The sequence below is a fragment of the Saimiri boliviensis genome, chromosome 13, assembly GCF_048565385.1.
Source record: "Saimiri boliviensis isolate mSaiBol1 chromosome 13, mSaiBol1.pri, whole genome shotgun sequence".
NCBI lineage: Eukaryota > Metazoa > Chordata > Mammalia > Primates > Cebidae > Saimiri > Saimiri boliviensis.
This window is the reverse complement of record NC_133461.1, coordinates 84,940,345-84,953,558: the sequence shown is the minus strand read 5'-3', so window position 1 is coordinate 84,953,558 and position 13,214 is coordinate 84,940,345. Positions and strand designations below refer to the sequence as shown.

General features: G+C 38.7%; 1 non-coding gene across 1 annotated transcript; it reads left to right on the top strand.

The window, feature by feature from the left end:
• The first annotated feature begins 12,157 nt into the window (after nucleotides 1-12,157).
• LOC120361558 (U6 spliceosomal RNA) lies at nucleotides 12,158-12,261 on the top strand. Its single transcript, XR_005577735.1, has one exon. It is a non-coding gene; the product is annotated as a U6 spliceosomal RNA (small nuclear RNA).
• The last annotated feature ends 953 nt before the right edge of the window (nucleotides 12,262-13,214 follow it).

Genomic DNA, 13,214 nt, shown 5'->3' with positions numbered 1-13,214 from the left:
ACCTCTGTATTCCTGAAGCTCAACACAGTGCCTGAGATAGTCATAAATATTTGTTGAAAGCTAAGTGAATGCTTGAGTAGATTAATTCCAGTTCCAATGAACTTGGGTAAATTGTCATTTCATCCAGTAGAGGGCAGCTGTGCACCCAGTACTGTAGCGAGCAAGCCTCACATCAGTGCTGAGTGAAGCAGCCTTTTGAACTTGAAAAAAATCTGTACCTCCAGCTCCATGCTTAACAGCAGTGTGGCCCCCCACCCATGGCTGTGCCAAAGATTCTTATTGTTCTGTTGAAAAACTTAATCAAACTCAACCCATCCTTTCTTCTCTTTGGAAATGCAGAAACTCTTTTACCTGAAAATATGAGAAAAAAAGATCCAAACAGGTGATCTCTTTTTTTTGAGTAACAATTGTAGGTTGATAAATTTATACAGAATTCTAAATATTCTAGGCATTGCCATTACCCTTTAACATATTCCATTAGTATAATCTTTTAAAAATTATTTCCATATGACTTTTTGGCTTGTATCATATATTAAGCTGCCTATCAGAGACAAATAAAACTAAAAAAAGAAGTAATCATGTTAATATACATTGTACAAAAGGGAAAAAAACATGATTACTCCCTTATAAGTGTCATACTTTTTGTGGTTTTCTTTTATTTTTTTGAGACAGAGTCCTACTCTGTCATCCAGGCTGGAGTGCAATGGTGCCATCATGGCTCACTACAGTCTCAACTTCCTAGGCTCAGTTGATTCTCCCACCTCAGCCTCCAAAGTAGCTGGGACTACAGGCACACATCACCACACCTGGCTAATTTTTGTATTTTTTGTAGAGATGGGGTCCCACTATGTTGTCCAGCCCAGTTGGTCTCCAACTCCTGGGCTCCAGTGATCTGCCTGACTCAGCCTCCAAAGTGCTGGGAATAGAGGTGTGCACACTGAACCTGACCTAGGTGTTATTATTATTATCTTTTTCCTGGGGAAAAGATATACTCACTGAGCTGCAATAATTTCTTTTCTTTTTTTTTTTTTTTGAGACGGAGTCTCGCACTGTCACTCTGGCTGGAGTACAGTGGCGCGATCGTGACTCACTGCAACCTCTTCCTCCTGGGTTCAAGCGAATCTCCTGCTTCAGCCTCCCAAGTAGCTGGGATTATAGGTGCCCACCACCATGCTCGGATAATTTTTTGTATTTTTAGTAGAGATGGGATTTCATTATGGTGGCCAGGCTGGTCTTGAACTCCTGATCTCGTGATCTGCCCACCTTGGGCTCCCAAAGTGCTGGGATTACAGGTGTGAGTCACCAGGCCTGGCCGAGATGCAATAATTTATACGACCATAAAAAGGGGATATTCTGGTGTGATTGAATCTCTATAGTACTGTGCAAAACAAAGTCAGTAGTTGGCATATTATGTCATTAATCCTCACAACCACTCTGTGAAATAGTCAGAGGAGTATTTACTGTAAACTAATGAAGATTTAGTTTCAGGGTCCTCATTTCACGATCCCTCCTCTAAGATCCTGACAGGGGCTGCAGCAATGTCTTTGCATGGCTGCATGTTTTGGTTAAAATTAACAAAAGTCACGTATTTTAAAAGCAAGTGGTTAAGACCACTGATTCAATTCATTTTCCCTCTTTCACTTTCCTTCATGTAGGATGGTGCTGAAAAGGCTGAGTACAATTGTAGGATGTAGCTGTGGGGATCTTGAATTGGGGATACACTTAGTTTTAGTTTGTGTGGGATATATTAGTAAGTTTCATGGTCACATCTGTGTATAGTACACATATTGAGAGGTTGTATGATGATTTAAGTGTATTTTGCTACACTCAACACCAATACTTATTAGAATTCCTCTATCTCTAGGACACAAACCTGTAACAGAGTTTCAAACAGCAAGTATATCTGTATGAATTCACATTAAAAAAAAAAACATTTTGTCTTAGTCTGTTTAGTGCTGTTATAACAGAACACTACAGACTGGGTAATTTGTAAACACTAGAAGTTTATTTGGCTTATAGTTCCGGAGGCTGGGAAGACCAAGAGCATGGCAGTGGCATCTGTTAAAGACCTTTGTTCTGCGTCATCCCATGGCGTCAGGCAGAAAGGCATGAGAGCGTGAGAGTGAGCAAGTAAGAGATCATATATTCTATGATTCCACTTGTATGAAATGTCCAGAATAGGCGAATAGAAAATGGTTAATGACTGCTCATGAATATGTTCCTCTTTGAGATGATAAAAATGTGCCGGCCTTACATAGTGTTGTTAGTTGCACAACATAGTGATTATACTGAAAGCCAATGAAATATGTAATTTCAAAGGCTGAATTTTATGGCATGTAAATTTTATCTAAAAAAAGGTTTAAATAGTTAAATTTCTTAGTCTTAGAGACGTGTTATCATTTTACCAAAAAAACCATGATAAAATAATACAAAAGACTTATACTTTGAAAACAACCATGTAAAAGTGAAAAATGTCTGAAATACTTTTTAAAAAAGACTTACTACAGTTTTAGCACAAGATTTCTCCTTCCATAGAGCCCATAGTTTTTTTTTCTTTTTTTCGCACCTGTTTGGAAAGAGATATACTTGTATTAATGCTACTAGCTGAATAAATTTTTTGCTGTACAGAGTTCTAGGCATATAAATTGCACTGAATAAATATTTTGATTTAGTGATTGATTCTCCAATTCCAGTCCAACCCATAAGTTACTGACCTTATGCCTAAGAAGCAAGAGATTTGAGAAATAAATGTAAGTCTAAGAATAAGGTAATGCATACATTTGACGTATCCTCTGGTTGATTCTTCAGCAAACATTATCTAGCTCTACTCTGGTACACATTCTTCAAGTTAAAGGTAAAACCCTGGGGAGTAGAGCTCACACTGAAGCCCTTCAGAAAATAAGTTTCTTAAGAAATGCCATAGGATACAAAAATTAGCCTGGTGTGGTGGCGTGTGCCTGTAGTCCCAGCTACTCAGGAGGCTGAGGTGGAAGGATCACTTGAGCCCGGGAGGTCGAGGCTGCAATGAGCTGCAATGCTGTCACTACACTTCAGCCTGTGTGACAGAGCAAGACCCTCTGTCAAAATAATAATAATAATGGTCAAGGTATGTTTCTTTAGGAGTTATTTTTGTTCCTTTCCTGAAAAGCAATTCTGTTTGCCCCAGCTATAGTTTCTCTCACTTACAGTTCAGATCTTTTCCTTTAAATTTGGAATAACATGTTCTGATTTTATTTACACCCAGTTCTTATGTGTATGCCTCATCTTTGTATTTTTTTTTTTTAATAGCAGCTTGTGTCTTTTGTAGTTTCTCTGAGGACAATAATTAGAAATTTTTAGGTCTCTCTTCTTCCTGAAATACTTCTTTCTTCTAGAGGGAGTTGCTCTGCTTATTTATCTTAAATGTTTTCTTTATGCTCTTGTTTTGTTTTGAGTTTCTGGGGACTCTAGGTTGTTTGTGCATACATTTCAATGACAGATGAGATTGTGCACTACACAAGCTGGTCTGGAGTGCCTCCAATTCTGAAGGTCTGTTCCATGACAGCTTTTCTCACGAAGAGGAGGGGAGATAGGGTTCTAGAAAAAGGTGGGCAGGAATGTGGGGACAGACAGGATTCCTTTCAGAGTAGTGCAGATTGCACAGGTGTATAAAGGCCAGTTAAGCTCAGGCCTTTCATTTGCTGTAGTAAGACATTAATGTGGAGACAGAGTGTGTAGTATATTTCATGCAGCATGTTTTTTTTTTTTCCTCACTTCCTTTTTTCCTTTGTGTCTGTTATAGAGTTGCAAAGCCTCACTGTCCCCATTGGTCTTCCAATTCATTTTGAAATTTATTCTCATCATGCTTAACTAGGAAGCAAATGTCTCAATCAGGTATTCTGTATGCAAACAGTACAATTATCTATCTTATTTCATAACTCACTCCAACTCACTGTGAACTTGGAGTTTCTCCTAGAAACCCTTGCAGGGAGTGGTTGGTGCTCAGCTGTGCATCAGGCCTTTAATTTGGGCGGCAGGTTTCTAGTTACAGTTTCTACATTGGGCAAGGAACTTCCTTTTATGTATTTTCTTTCACTTAAATGAGATTTTGACAGGTATGAGATAAACACATTTGCTTAGACCACTATCTTGAATTAGTTAATATGCAAGCTTTAAATTTTAAGGCATATTGTCAAAATCAACCTTCCAAAATAAAATTTGCATCAGTTTACATTTCTACCAACAGCAGAGGAGAGTGCCAATTTTCTCCTTCTCATGCCAGCTCTGGGTGGAATCTCTCCTCTAAATTTTTCTTAGCCTCATAAATTAAAAAATATATTGTTTGTGTTTACATTTCTTTGACTGCTAGTGAAGTTAACTATCTTTTCATCTGTGTGATTACATCTTAGCTTCAGTTCTTAAAAATTTTCTGTTTAATCCCCATTTATTTTTCTCTTGAAGTGTTTGTTCATTTTTATTGATTTAAAGATATTTGTACATATTCAGTATATTGTATTTTTGCCATATGTTGCATGTTTTTTTCCCCAGTTTGTCATTTGTATTTTGTTTTTATGTATGGCATATTTTGCTCTAGAGTTTAAAAATAAGTTTTGTAGTCAAAGCTGTCAATGTTTTCCGTTCTGGTTTCTGATTTTAGTGTAACACTTAGAATATTCATTGGCTCTACTTTTGTTACAATTTTTTTTTGTTCCTTGAGATAATTGATCAATTTTCACATTTTACTGTTTTTCACAGCTTTGAATTTTTCTCTGAATATCCTAAAAGTTTTGATAAGGAGAGTTATCATTGTTGCTTCTCTTAATCTATAAATTCAGTTTTAATTTCTCTTTTATCCAGGAGTTAGAAGTGTCATTTAATATCTCCAGGCAGTTACTTTTTTAAAAAGCTACCTTTTGGTTGATAGCTTCTATTTTAAGTTTTATTTTGGTCAAGGATTTCTACTTTGTAGAATGTACTATTTACTAACAACATGATGCAATTGCAATTATTCTGAAAAAGTCATCATTAACCATCCTCATGAGATCACTCATGCCTGTCATTATCTCTGTTTACAGATCAAGTCTTTCCCAATCTCACCTGAACTACTGTAATTTGATATTTACTGACTTCTTCTTCAGAACACCTCTTACTTTATGCTTTCTCTCCATTTCTAGAAACATGTATGAAATGTTTTGAGAAATGTAGAGAATGGTCTTTTGAATCTTTGTAGAGTCTTTTTGTGGATCCAGACCCCAGATAGATGAGAAGCTGTAGAGACCTAGAACTAGACTTTAAAGGTAGTATAAGCCCTGCAATAACAGATGCAGCAGCATGGCTGGGAGGATGAGAAGAAGGCCAGACCAATAGGCAGAACAAAGTTTTTAAGAGAGCTGGAACATCCAACAGGATTGATCTCAGGATAGTCCAAATGCAGAGTAACCTGTGCTTTAAGAGGCTTGTAGAATAAATACAAGTGAATTCGGGAGGCAATGGAAAACAGATTCAAGTAGGTAGGTCAACCACTGGAACCAACAACTGAGAACAATTCAGATCTCCAATACTAAAAAGATTGCCAGCCAGCAAAGGTGACTAAGATAAGAATCAGGAATGTGGAACAAGACAGAAGAACACTAGTCACTACAACTTAGGTACTAAGTCTCAGAGGTGCAAAATAGTAGATGTAATGATATCAAGTTCAATGTTCTTGGCTCAGAATCCCTTGAATATTTTCTTCCTAAATTAGAATTGACTATTGTGATGAAATGTCTCCTGATTTAGGGCAGGAGGTTGGTAGCAGGAAGGAGAGATACTTGGCATAATCTGGCATAACATATGGAAAATCCAATTATCCTATTGTAAGCCTCCCTTTGTAAATGGTGCTGTACAGCAGAACATTATTTCTATTTAAAAGAAATGTTTAATTCATGCATTGAAATAAATTGATAATAGAACTAATAAATGTATCTATTATACCAAAATATAAATAGTAATATAGTTCCCACTTTGCTGACTAAAGACTAGAATATTTTTATTTATATATAGAAAAATATGGCTGGGCGTGGTGGCTCATGCCTGTAATCCCAGTACTTTGGGAGGACGAGGCAGGCAAATCACTTGAGGTCAGGAGTTCAAGACCAGCCTGGCCAACATGGTGAAACCCGTCTTAACTAAAAATACAAAAAAATTAGCCAGACGTGGTGGGGCGTTCCTACAATCCCAGCTACTCAGGAGGCTGAGTCAGGAGAATTGCTTGAACCCAGAAGGTGGAGGTTGCAGTGAGCCAAGATTGTGCCACTGCACTCCAGCCTGGGTGGCTGTGCAAGATGCCATCTCAAAAAAAGAAAATAAAGGAAAGAAAAATATGAGTGAAAATCTGAGCCTGACAGACTGTAAGCCCTCCATAAATATTTTTGAACTAACGAAGGAATAAATGAATAAGAATCATGGTATAATTTATAAAAGCAAAAAAATAAAAAAGGAGGGGAGAGAAAAAGTTAACACTCATTAGAAGGAGAATAAAAATTCTAACACATTCATACTATGTCATGCTATTGATCATGGAAAATATTTGAGAGATATTTTTGTATTCACACAAACTGAATGATATTTATGATATTTTAAAACCAATTAATAAAGAGAATAATAGACCTCCATGTATCCATTATCTAGCTTCGACAATTATCAGCATTCTGGAATTCTCATTTTATCTCCCTCTTTTGTTTATGGTAAATTTGAGGTATAAAACACACACACATACACATAGTGTCATTGAATTTTTGTTTAAAATTCTAACAAACTCTCTCTCTCTCTTTCTCTGTGTGTGTGTGTGTGTGGGTGTGTGTGTATGTGCATGCACGCCCTTAGTAGGCAATCTAGAATAAAATATATCATTCTTTAACAATAATTTTCTGTAGTGGGTGAGAGTGAGGTATTTAAGGGTAGGAAATCTAGATAAGATTTAATTTTTTAAACAAAGCTGCACATGCACCCCTGAACTTAAAAGTTTTTTTTTAAAAATATTTAATTTTTTCCTTTATGTTCCTCGGTTGTTGGATTTTTTAAATGATAGACTTTTGCTTTGTAATTACCCTGAGGCTCATAGAGAACACTTCATAACTGGCTGTGTTAAGCTGATAACAATTTAACTTGGATCATATATACAAACTCTGCACTTTTATCTCCCTTTGCCCCACGTTTTGTGTTTTTGTTTCTCTGCTTTCGTTTTGAGATGAAGTCTTGCTTAGTCACTCAGGCTGGAATGCAGTAGCATGATTGTAGATCACTGCAGTCTTGAACTCCTGGGCTCAAGCAAGCCTCCTGCCTCAGCCTCCTGAGAAGCTGGAACTAAAAGTGCATACCACCACACCCAAGTAATTTTAAAGTTTTTTTTGTAGAGACAAGGTCTTGTTATGTTGACCAGGCTGATCTAGAACTACTGGCCTCAAATATCTCTCCTGCTTCAGCTTCCCAAAGTGTAGGGATTATAGGCATGAGCCACTGTTCCTAACTCTCTCTCTCTCTCTCTTTTTTTTTTTTTTTTTTTTTTTTTTTTGAGTCAGGGTCGTGCTCTGTTGCCCAGGCTAGAATGCAGTGGTACAGTCATGGCTTGCTGTAGCCTCAACCTCCTGGGCTCAAGCAATCTTCCCACCTCAGCCTTCTGAGTATCTAGGACTACAGCCATGCATCACCATACCTGGCTAATTTTTAAAATTTTTTGTAGAGACAGTTTCACTGTGTTGCCCAGGATGATCTTGAACTCCTGGGCTCATGAGATCCTCCTGTCTTGACCTTCCAAATTGCTAAGATTATAGGCATGAGCCACTGCACCCAGCCTGTCTCACATTTTCTGTTTTTAATGTTACAATTTGCAGTTGTAATAGTTTGTATCCTTAACAAAGTATTACAGCTTTAGTTGTTTTTAACTGTTTTGCCTTTTAACTTTTATATTAGAGATATAATTGATTTACCCAGTGTCATTACAGTGTTAGAGTGTTATGAATTTGACAATGCACTTACTTTTACTTCCAGATGTTTTCATATTTTAGTTAGCATTCTCTTCCTTTAGTTTGAAAACTCTCTTTAGCATTTATTGTAAGGCAGTTCTAGTGGTGATAAACTCTCAGGTTTTGGTTGTCTGAGAAAGTCTTTGTCACCTCTTCAGTTTTGAAATACAAGGTTACCAGGTATAGTATTATTGATTGACTTTTTTTTCTTTCAGGATTTTCATATATCACCCCACACTCCCTCTGGCCCATAAGGCTTCTTCTGAAAAATCCACTGATAATCTTATGGTGGTTGCCTTGTATGTAACAATTTGTTATTCCCTTGCTGCTTTCAAAATTATCTTTGTCTTTAATTTGATAATTTGAATATGACATGCCTCAGTGCAGGTCTTTTTGTAATTATCTTATTTTGTGTCCTTTGTTCTTCTTGGATATGGATTTTTTTTTAAATTGTACTTTAAGTTCTGGGGTACCTGTACAGATCTTGCAGGATTGTTGCATAGGTACACACAGGCCATGGTGGTTTGCTGTCTCCATCCCCCCGTCACCTACATCATGCATTTTTCCCAGTGTTATACCTCCCCAACCTCCCTGCCCACAGCTGTCCCTCCCCTAGCCCCTCAGCCCCCAAATAGACCCCAGTGTGTGATGTTCCCCTCCCTGTGTCCATGTGTTCCTATTGTTCAACACCCGTCTATGAGTGAGAACACGCAATGTTTGGTTTTCTGTTCTTGTGTCAGTTTGCTGAGAATGATGGTTTCCAGATTCATCCATGTCCCCACAAAGGACACAAACTCATCAATTTTTATGGCTGCATAGTATTCCATGATGCATATGTGCCACATTTTCTTTGTCCAATCTATCATTGATGGACATTTGGGTTGGTTCCAGGTCTTTGCCATTGTAAACAGTGCCACAATGAACATACATGGGCATGTGTCTTTATAATAGGATGATTCATAATCCTTTGGGTACATATCCAGTAACGGGATTGCTGAGTCAAATGGAATTTCGATTTCTAGATCTTTGCAGAATTGCCACACTGTCTTCCACAATGGTTGAACTAATTTACACTCCCACCAACAGTGTTAAGTGTTCCTATTTCTCCACATCCTCTCCAGCATCTGTTGTCTCCAGATTTTTTAAAGATTGCCATTCTAACTGACATGAAATGGTATCTAATGTGGTTTTGATTTGCATTTCTCTAATGACCAGTGATGATGAGCATTTTTTCATATGTTTGTTGGCCTAATAAATGTCTTCTTTTGAAAAATGTCTGTTTATATCCTTTGCCCACTTTTTGAGGGGATTGTTTGTTTTTTCTTGTAAATCTGTTTTAGTTCTTTGCAGATTCTGGGTAGATTGCAAAACTTTTCTCCCATTCTGTTGGTTGCCAGTTCACTCTAATGATTGTTTCTTTCGCTGTGCAGAAACTCTTAAGTTGAATTAGATTCCATTTGTCTATTTTGGCTTTTGTTGCCATTGCTTTTGGTGTTTTAATCACAAAGTCCTTGCCTATGCCTATGTCCTGAATGATATTGCCTAGGTTTTCTTCTAGAGTTTTTATGGTGTTAGGTCTTCTGTTTAAATCTTTAATCCATCTGGAGTTAATTTTAGTGCAAGGTATCAGAAAGGGGTCTAGTTTCTGCTTTCTGCACATGGCTAGCCAGTTTTCCCAACACCATTTATTAAACAGGGAATCCTTTCCCCATTGCTTGCTTTTGTCAGGTTTGTCAAAGATCAGATGGTTGTAGATGTGTGGCATTGATTCCAAGGCGTCTGTTCTGTTCCATTGGTCTACATCTCTGTTTTGGTGCCATTATCATGTTGTTTTAATTACTGTAGCCTTGCAGTATAGTTAGAAGTCAGGTAGCTTGATGCCTCCAGCTTTGTTCTTTTTGCTTAGGATTGTCTTGGCTATGCGCACTCTCTTTTGGTTCCATATGAAGTTTAAAGTATTTTTTTCCAGTTCTGTGAAGAAGGTCATTGGTAGCTTGATGGGGTTAGCATTGAATCTATAAATTACTTTTGGGCAGTTTGGCCATTTTCAAGATAGTGATTCTTCCTAACCATGAGCATGTAATGTTTTTCCATCTGTTTGTGTCCTCTCTTATTTCCTTGAGCAGTGGTTTGTAGTTCTCCTTGAAGAGGTCCTTTACATCCTTTGTTAGGTGTATTCCTAGGTATTTTATTCTCTTTGTAGCAACTGTGAACGGGAGTTCACTCATGATTTGGCTCTCTGTTTGTGTGTTATTGGTGTATAGGAATGCTTGTGATTTTTGCACATTGATTTTATATCCTGAGACTTTGCTGATGGTGCTTATCAGCTTAAGGAGATTTTGGGCTGAGATGATGGAGCTGGACTTCTAATTTCTTCCCCAAGTGTGGGAAGTTTTCTATCATTGTTTCTTTGGATATGTTTTCTCTCTCATTCTGTCTCTCCTTTCTTTCTGGTACATTGATAGCACATATGTTGTTATGCTTGATGGTGCCCCATAAGTCTGTTAAACTATCCTCATTTTTTGCTCCTCTGCTTATATAATTTCCAGTGACCTGTCTTCAAGTTTATCCATTCTTCCTTTGCCTGATCTTGTCTGCTGTTGAATGCCTCTACTGAATTCTTTTTAGTTTGGTTATAGTATTTTTCAGCTCTGTGATTTCTGTGGTACTTTTTAACACTTTCTATTTCATTGTTAAAGTTCTCAGTTTGGGCAGGAGGATTGCTTGATCCCAGAAGTTCAAGACCAGGCTGAGCAACATGGCAAAACCCCATCTCTACCAAAAATACAAACATTAGCTGGGCACGGTGGCATGCCCTTAGTACCAGCTACTGGGAAGGCTGAGATGGGAAGAAAGTTTGAGCCTGGGAGGTGGAGGTTCCATTAGGCCAATATTGTATCATTTCACTTCAGCCTGGGTGACAGAGCCAGACCCTGCTTAAAATAAAAAACAAAACAAAACAAAAAGCAAAGGAAATTCTCAGTTTGCTCCTGTGTTGCTTTCCTGACATTGGTGAGCATCTTTACAACCATTATTTTTAATTCCTTGTCAGATAAGTCACACATCTTCACTTCATTCTGGTCGGTCTCTGGAGATTTACCTTCCTCCTTTATTTGAAATATATTGCCCTATTTCTTCATTTTCCCTTACTCTCTGTGTTGGTTACTGCATGTTAGATAAGACAATTACCTCTCCCAGTCTTGTCATATTGGCCTCATGCATGAGATTTTTAGGTGCCAGATATTTTATTTACTTATTAAGACAGGGTCTGACTCTGTTGACCAGGCTGGAGTGCAGTGGCTCAATCCTAGCTCATGGCAGCAGCATCGACCTCCTGGGCTCAAGGAATCTTCCCACCTTAGCCTTTCAGTGGGACTACAAGCATGCACCACCACGCCAGGCTAATTTTTTATTCTTTTGTGGAGATTGGGTCTCACTACAGAGATTTTAAAGTGCCTGTCTAATCTTTGTGTTTGTCCAGACTGCTATCTCTGTTTTAGGTGACCCCCCTGGAACTTAGGATGTGCTACTTCCTGTTAGTACCTCAAGACTGGTGAGAAAAGAAGGTAAGAGCTAGACTCTCTAGAGGTAGCTGGGACAATTGGGGTGTTGAATGTATGTTCCAGTTCCTTCTGTCTTTATCGTGAAACTGAGTGTAGACATTTTTTTCTTACTCTCTGCACTAAGATGGATAGAGAATCTGTGGCAAATGCATGTATTCACGTTCAGGTTGTACCTTCTGATTCTGGGAACATAGCTGCTGGAAGTGGGTCCATTGTATGTCTAGCTCTATGTTTTGTGTGGTGTAGGGTCACTCAGATATGCAAAGCCCATTGACTCCCAGATCTAGGTCATTAAAGAGAAGCTATAGGCCGGGAATGGTGGCTCATGCGTATAATCTTTGCACTTCGGGAGACCAAGGTAGGTGGATCACCTGAGGTCAGGAGTTCTAGATCAGCCTGGGTAACATGGTGAAATCCTGTTGCTACTAAAAATACAAACATTAGCTGGGTGTGGTGGTGCGCACCTTATTCCCAGTTACTTGAGAACCTGAGGCAGGAGAATCACTTGAACCCAGTAGGTGGAGGTTGGAGTGAGTTAAGATTGCACCAGTTCACTCCAGCCTGGGCAACACTGGGAGACTCCATCTCAAAAAATAAATAAATAAATAAATAGTGCTCGCTTCGACTGCACATATACTAAAATTGGAATGATACAGAGGTTAGCATGGCCCCTGCGGAAGGATGTCATGCAAGTTCATGAAGTGTTCCATATTTTTACCATTGTAGAAGACAGTCTGGTGATTCCTCAAGGATCTAGAAATAGAAATATCATTTGACCCAGCAATCCCATTACTGGTTGCATACCCAAAGGATTATACATCATTTTATTATAAAGACACATACACACACGTATGTTCATTGCAGCACTGTTTACAATAGCAAAGACTTGGAACCAACCCAAATGCCCATCAATGATAGACTGGACAAAGAGAATGTGGCACATATGCATCATGAAATACTATGCAGCCATAAAAAAGGATGAGTTCATGTCCTTTGCAGGGACATGGATGAATCTAGAAACCATCATTCTCAGCAAACTGACACAAGAACAGAAAACCAAACACCATATGTTCTCACTCATAAATGGGTGTTGAACAATGAGAACACATGGACACAGGGAGGGGATCATCACACACCAGGGCCTGCTGGGAGTTGGGAGAACTGGGGGAGGGATAGTAGGGGGTGTGGGGATTGAGGAGGGATAACATTAGGAGAAATACCCAATGTAGGTGACGGGGGGATGGATGCAGCAGACGGCCATGGCATGTGTATACCTATGTAACAATCCAGCATGATCTGCCCATGTATTCCAGAACTTAAAGTATAATACATACATACATACATACATACATACATACATAAAATAAAGAGAAGCTATAGAAGTTGTGGCACTCGGTGTATGGCAAAACTCCTTCCAGGCAGAATGGATAGGCCTGGATTTATCACTGGGGTGGGCCAGAGAGAAGGCTTAGGAAGTGCCAAGATCTGGCTCTGGCTGATAAGGGCTGTTGTTTGTCCTACTAGTTTCCTGATGCAAGTTCATTAGAAGCCTGGCCATCAAGTAGCCACCAGAGGTGTGTACTGTAAGCCCCTTCCAAAGAGAAAATGGGAGCTGCACATTTCCACCTCTCTTCGGCACTACTCCAACAGGGTGCAGCCCCAGGAAGTG